The following is a 6122-nucleotide window of genomic DNA, read 5'->3' on the forward strand; positions in this document are numbered from 1 at the left end:
TAGAGCTCCTGTTTACCGAAAGAACTCCAGGAACTATTAGAAAAGTCCCAGGGCTGGGGATGTAGCTCAGTGGTGCCACGCTTGCCTGGCGAGTGCAAGGTCCTGAGTGCAATTCCCAGTACTGGGAAAAGAAAGAAAAAGAAGGGTCCCCCATTTGAGTAATTTGTGACCAAAAGATGACTGTTGGGATCTGTGATGTGTGAATCATTGGAAGTACAGTGGGGGATGAATAGTAGTCAGGAAGGAGAAGTCACCTTCTCACAGGGAAGCAGGGAGGGCCTTATGAAGAAGTTGTCTTTATAGACAGAGTTCCCCAATAGAGTAGAGAAGGAGGCTTCTGGGCTTCCTTACTCTGAGCAGCATTTTCTGGGCTCTGCCTTTTTGTACTCTGCCTTCCTATGCAAGGACTTGACCCATGCAGCTCACTTTGATCTGAGGACTCACAAATTCTGGTTATTTCCTCAAAATAGAGTAATCCAGGGCCTGAGATTTAGTTCAGAGATGCCACACCTGCTTCGCAAGCGCAAGGTCTTGTGTTTGATCCCAGGTACCAAAAAAAAAAGTAATTTGGAGCCTGAGTGTGAACAGGTTAGAGCTCACAGCAGTGGATGGCCAGGAGGACAGGGGAGAGAAGCAGGATTTGTATCCTATTTTGTCTATAACATAGCATCAAACTAGTGCCATCCTTCTAGAGTTATTATGAGAGTAAATCAAAAGATGTATCCACATGGTACAGATGTCAATTCTCAGTAAATGTTACCTAAAGTATTATTTTGAGTCACCAGGGTTGAGATGTAGCTTAGCGATAGAGCATTTGCCTAGCATACATCAGGTCCCTGGGTCCCATCTCTAGCACTGTAAAAAAAAGAAACAAGCAGAAATCTTACCTTGGTTATCAGCATCTTAATTGGTCAGCATCATTATGTTTCAGAGTTGCCAGAATGACTACATAAGATGGTATATACAAAACTCCTAGCATTGTGCCTAATCATATATTAGGCTCAGTAAAACTTAACTGTTACACTAAACTCAACTATTATACTAATCCCCCATATCTTGTTTTGTTTTGTGCAGTTTCAGTTCTGTTACCAACCACAATTCAAAGATATTAAACAGAAAATTCCAAAAATAATTAGTTAAGAAGTTTTATATTGCATACTGCCTGAGTAGCATGATGAAATACCTTGCTGCTTTGCTTCTTTTCCCCAGGACATGAATCATCCCTTTGTCCAGAATAGTTATGTCGTATAAGCTACCTGACCATTAGTCACTTAGTGGTCTTTTTTTTTTGACTATCAGATGGACAGTGTCACAGTATCATAGTGCTTTTGTATAAGATGTATGATCCATCGTTTCAGGCATCCATTGGGGATCTGGGAACATCTTTGCCTCAGAAAAGAGGGGACTATTGTATTAGTATTTCCAACAAGAAAGAAATCTCTATGGTAGAGGGAAAAACACCTGAATTTTGTTTTGTTTTGTTTTTGGTACTGGCAATTGAACTTAGGACCTTTCGCTTGCAAGGCAGACAGCTGAACCACTGAGCTAAATCCCTGGCCTGAAATCACCAGAGTTTTAGCTAACACCTGGATTCAATTTTGACTCGGCCACTCACTGGCTTGAGATTTAACCTCTCAAGTCATTAAGTTTCTTACCTGGAAAAAGTGGTCATAATAACTATCTCAAGATTGCTATGACTTGCAGTGTTAATTCACCTAATTGCCAGAAGTACATCGGTGCCTGAGAAGTGAAGGAATATGAATAGCCAGGGGATCATTAATAGAATGCGTGGCTGATGACTTCTTTTTCTTTCTTCTGCTTTAAGATCACCAGAAACTAGAACGTGAGGCCCGGATATGCCGACTTCTGAAGCATCCAAATATCGGTGAGTGCCCTGTATGGGGTATTCCATGGTGTTTTGTAGCTGCAGTGAAGGCAGAGATTGGCTGCTTTTGTGTGTGGAGTCACCTCTGTTGTGAGACTTCACCTGGTGTCTTTTTTATTTTGCCTGAGCGGGGTAGCAGCTGTGTCTCAGAATTGTAAAGCTTTCTTGTTTAGAGACCCGAGTATCTCCATTGCTATGGTGCCATGTCGGGCTGGGATGTGAGGCGTTGGAGTAGGTCTCAGACTCCCTCTGTCCCCTTGCTCCTTCCGTCTTTGGGCTGAGGCCCAGGGCCCATCCATAGCCCTCATGAAAGGCACAGGATTTTGTTTCTGGACCGGAAAGAGTTTTGTCCTTGTTGCAGTGTCCTGCACATTCTGAGGTTTCCATGGCACTCTCATTTGTGCTCCCCAGAGCCGGGAAAGCAAGCTACCCGCCTGCCTGACTTCTCTGGAGAAGGAATGGCAGGATCGGCTCAGATGGGGAAGGAGAGAAAATTGAGAGGGTTTCTCCCTGCTCCCACCCTGATGGGGGACAAGGGCACATTGTTGTTTGTTCTAAAACATGAGGAGGTTTGCCTGCCACAACCCACTCCAGCTCATTTTTACATTGTTGAGTCGAAACAGTCTGCCAAAAGCGTTGGCCCTCATTTCATGCTCCTTGCAGAAAGGACAGAAACTAGGCTGGCTGTGGTGTCTAAGCAGAAACCCCAGTGTGAACTTGAGGCAGAGTGGGGAGGATCTCCTATGTTTTCTCTGAAAGCCCTGAGTCATCACAAAGGACAACACATGTTCTGTGCTCCTCAGGCATGGCCTAAATATCAGGGCTCCCACAGTGGCCAGGAGGCTGCCTGCTCCGCTCTCTTGGTGGCCAGGAATATGAGATGACTTGCTGGAGTTTAATGCTGCTTCGGGGCCACCCAGCCTCTGGCTCCCAGATCACCGAAGGCTCACTGTGAGTTGCTAGAGGGAGAGCTGAGGTTGTCCTCCAGCCCATGGGGAGAGGAGCAGTGCTGAGGTAACCAGCACACCAGCCATCCAGGGCTTTATAGATCACAATCAGCAGCTTTTATCACACCCGAAGAAGATTGGCATGGCCAGTGCCCCGCCCCACCTGGTGCGTGCATTCCACGGAGCCAGCACCTCTCTGCCAATGAGTCCTGGTCTTGGAGCTTAGGAGCTCCTGGGTGGTCTGAGGTCAGACCTTACCTGAAAAACTGCACAGCAGGGACCAGTAGGCTGCCATGCGGTAGGCTGGGGCCCACAGAGAAACACCTAGTGCAGCAGTCACAGATTTGGGCATGTTTTGTTTGGCTGGCTCAGCGATCTAAAAATATTTTTATTATTTCCCAATATTTAAAAACAAGATTTCCTATTTTAAAAAAAATTCTACTTCCCAGATTTTCAAATCAGAAGGCTTGGCTCTAAAGCCACCTATCACTTCAGAAGCATTTTTGGGTCCCAGTCTTAGGGCTTAGAGTCTAACAACAGCAACTTCCTTTTCCTGTATGTCTCTTGTGCCCAACTGGGACAGCAGTGATGAGCTGTCCTCATGTAGGGAGAACAAAGGCCTAGGGGTCAGTGGTAGTAGAAGCAGACCAGTGTTAGCTCACCTGTGACACAGGGAGGGTGGACTACAGAAGGGTTAGGGCATAATAACTGACAACTGGGATGAATGTGAACAGGAAAGACGGGGGTGTTAGCAGAAAAACGTCCTAGCCTTCTATCATACATTTTTAGGATTTAAAAAAATAAATAAACACACACGCACACACACACACACACACGCACACACATTTGACCTTTTAGACTTTGCTTGGTCTGTCATCCTTACCTTTTACCACCTACCCCTAGCTCAGAATAAAGGCAGAAGAAGAATAGCCCATCCCAGGTGTCTGCACTGTAGGAAGGAAGGCAGTGAGAGCTGAGCAGTCACTTTGTGGGCACCGGCATTGGATTGCCTAGGAGCACGCTTCCATTTCACCAGTGTTCACAGGTCTTGAGGATTTTTGGTCTAGGACCAATTCCAGGGTCAGGGCCAGGCAGCAAGAAGGGTGAGTCAGAACTGTGTCCTGGGAGCACTGGCTGGCTGATCTCTCCAGCTTCTGGTGGGAACCAGAACTCTTGGAGATGTGGCTGAGCTTCAGGTCCAGGGGGCAGGGGTTGCCATGGATCCCGACCTGGCTTGTAGCTGGAGAGGAGGCAGTTTTTGCCCCTAATTCACTGTTCCTCTCTCCACTGCTCTGCCCTTCAAAGCTGTGGCCCTTTTGGCTCTGGTCTTTTTAACTCCATCTCAAAGGGAGACCAGCAGAGCAGCCCAAGAATGGTGCACTGTTGGGGAAGCTGCGAGCAAAGAGCCAGATCATCAGCCTCTGGCTGCTGTCGGACCTGGAGGCACTTGTATTCAAAAGGGCTGTTGGGTTCAAGCGGCCAGACATCCTGTTGTATCCCTAATACATGTTCCGTGCAGAGTTAGAATCCTGTCGGAAGAGTGAACCCTAATGTAAACTGTGGACTTTGGGTAATGTTGTATTGCGGTGGGCTCATCGATGATAACAAATGTACCGCTTGTGTGGGATGCGGATAGTGGGGGAGGCTGTGAATGTGAGTACAGGGTTATGTAGGAACTCTTTGTACCTTCTGCTCGGTTTTGCTGTGAACCCAAAACTGCTCTAAAATATAAAGTGTATTTGTTTAAAACAAACAACCAAAACTTCTGTTGGGTATAAAACTCACTGCTGAGCTTAAAACAATCCAGGCAGCGTGTCCAGTGGTGGGGACTGAGAGTTGGAGGAGCCTGTAGTGCCCATAGTCTGACGCTTCAGTGGAGTGCGTTCTACCTGTGATCTGCCTGCTCTCTGCTCTAAATTCCTCTAATGAATAGACTCTGTCTTCCTTCATGCTGAGCTGGCCCAGCACTTTCGATCACAGTCTAGCATTGTGGTTTAAAGCAACCCTTCTCAAACTTTTATGTGCTTATGTATCAGCCAGGGATCATGTCAAAATTCAGATCCTAATTCAGTAGGTCTGGGTTTGGGGCCTAAGATTACTGTTATCTCCCAGATCCCAGGTGATGCTGCCACTGGTCCCTGGTCCATACTTGATGAACTCAGGTTCACTGGATTTGAATTTGGAATTTCCCAGTTAGAAGCTGTGATCTCTAGCAAATTATTTAACCCATATTTGGCATACATTTTTAGGATTAAAAAAAAATACACACACACACATAAATTTGACCTCTGTTTTCTCATCTGGGATTCTTCATGAAGCTGTAAGAAGGTTCAGTGAGTAAAGAAGGCTAGGAAATGGAGATGGGAGATTCCAACTCCCAGACCCCCAGCCCAACTCTGGTCTTGAATTATTCAAGGAAGGCTGCCATTACCTTGGGTCCAGGGCCACTCAGCAAACAATAAAATCAACTAAAAAGAAAAAGGAAACATTGATCATGGCAGATCTCAATTCCTGCTCTCATTGGGGAGGTAGGGAGTCCTGCCACAGCTGGCCCCCGGGATGCAGGCTCAGGCCCTCACAAGCCCCTGTGACAACAGGGCCTCCTTCCCACCATGTTATTATTGTGGGCTTTCTTTTTTTTTTTTTTCTCCCCAGTACTGGGGATTGAACCCAAGCCCTTGTACAAGCAAGGTAAACATGCTACCACTGAGCTGCATCCCAGGCCCTTTTCATTTTATTTTTATTTATTTGTGAGTTTTTTGTTCTGTTTTGTTTTTAGTACTGGGTGTCGAACCCAGGACCTTAGGCATAACAGGCAAGTACTCTACCACTGAGGTTCATTCTCAGCCTTTAATTTTGAGGCAAGGTTACAGTATGTTGCTCAGGCTAGGCTTGCAGCCTTCTGCGTACCTAGGCTGGCTGCGGACATTTTCAGCAGTGGCACTTTTTCAGTAGTTTTTGAAGAAGGATTTGCTAGTGAAATGTGGGTAACTGGCTTTGGTGGGGCTACTAGGGATGGAACCCAGGGTCTTTGCGCTGAGTACATCTCCAGCCCTTTGGTACTGGGGATCGAACCCAGGACCCTGCGCTGTCAAGTCAGGCGACAAAACCACTGAGCTGAATCCCCGGCCCTCCAGCCCTTTTTAAATTTTGAAACAGGGTCTTGCTGAGTTACTACATTTCCCTGGCTGGACTCAAACCTGTGATCCTTCTGTCTCAGCCTCCCATGTAGCTGGGATTGCAGGTATGTGCCACTGTGCCTGGCTTGCAGTGGACTTTATATTTATTTA

At 46.6% G+C, this 6122-nt stretch overlaps 1 protein-coding gene across 7 annotated transcripts in view; it reads left to right on the plus strand.

The window, feature by feature from the left end:
• The first annotated feature begins 1825 nt into the window (after positions 1-1825).
• Camk2g (calcium/calmodulin dependent protein kinase II gamma) overlaps positions 1826-6122 on the plus strand; it is a 40777-nt gene continuing 36480 nt past the window's right edge. For 3 of the 7 annotated variants that reach the window (XM_033766522.1, XM_033766523.1, XM_033766521.1), the window contains exon 1: positions 1834-1885. The gene's annotated coding sequence lies outside the window, so the exon portion shown is untranslated. Of the gene's footprint in view, positions 1886-6122 lie in introns of all 7 variants that reach the window. The other 4 variants (XM_033766520.1, XM_033766519.1, XM_033766518.1 and 1 more) reach the window with 3 other exon arrangements.

Source organism: Fukomys damarensis, unplaced genomic scaffold (assembly GCF_012274545.1).
Source record: "Fukomys damarensis isolate Sample0158 unplaced genomic scaffold, DMR_v1.0_HiC HiC_scaffold_20, whole genome shotgun sequence".
NCBI classification, from domain to species: Eukaryota; Metazoa; Chordata; class Mammalia; order Rodentia; family Bathyergidae; genus Fukomys; species Fukomys damarensis.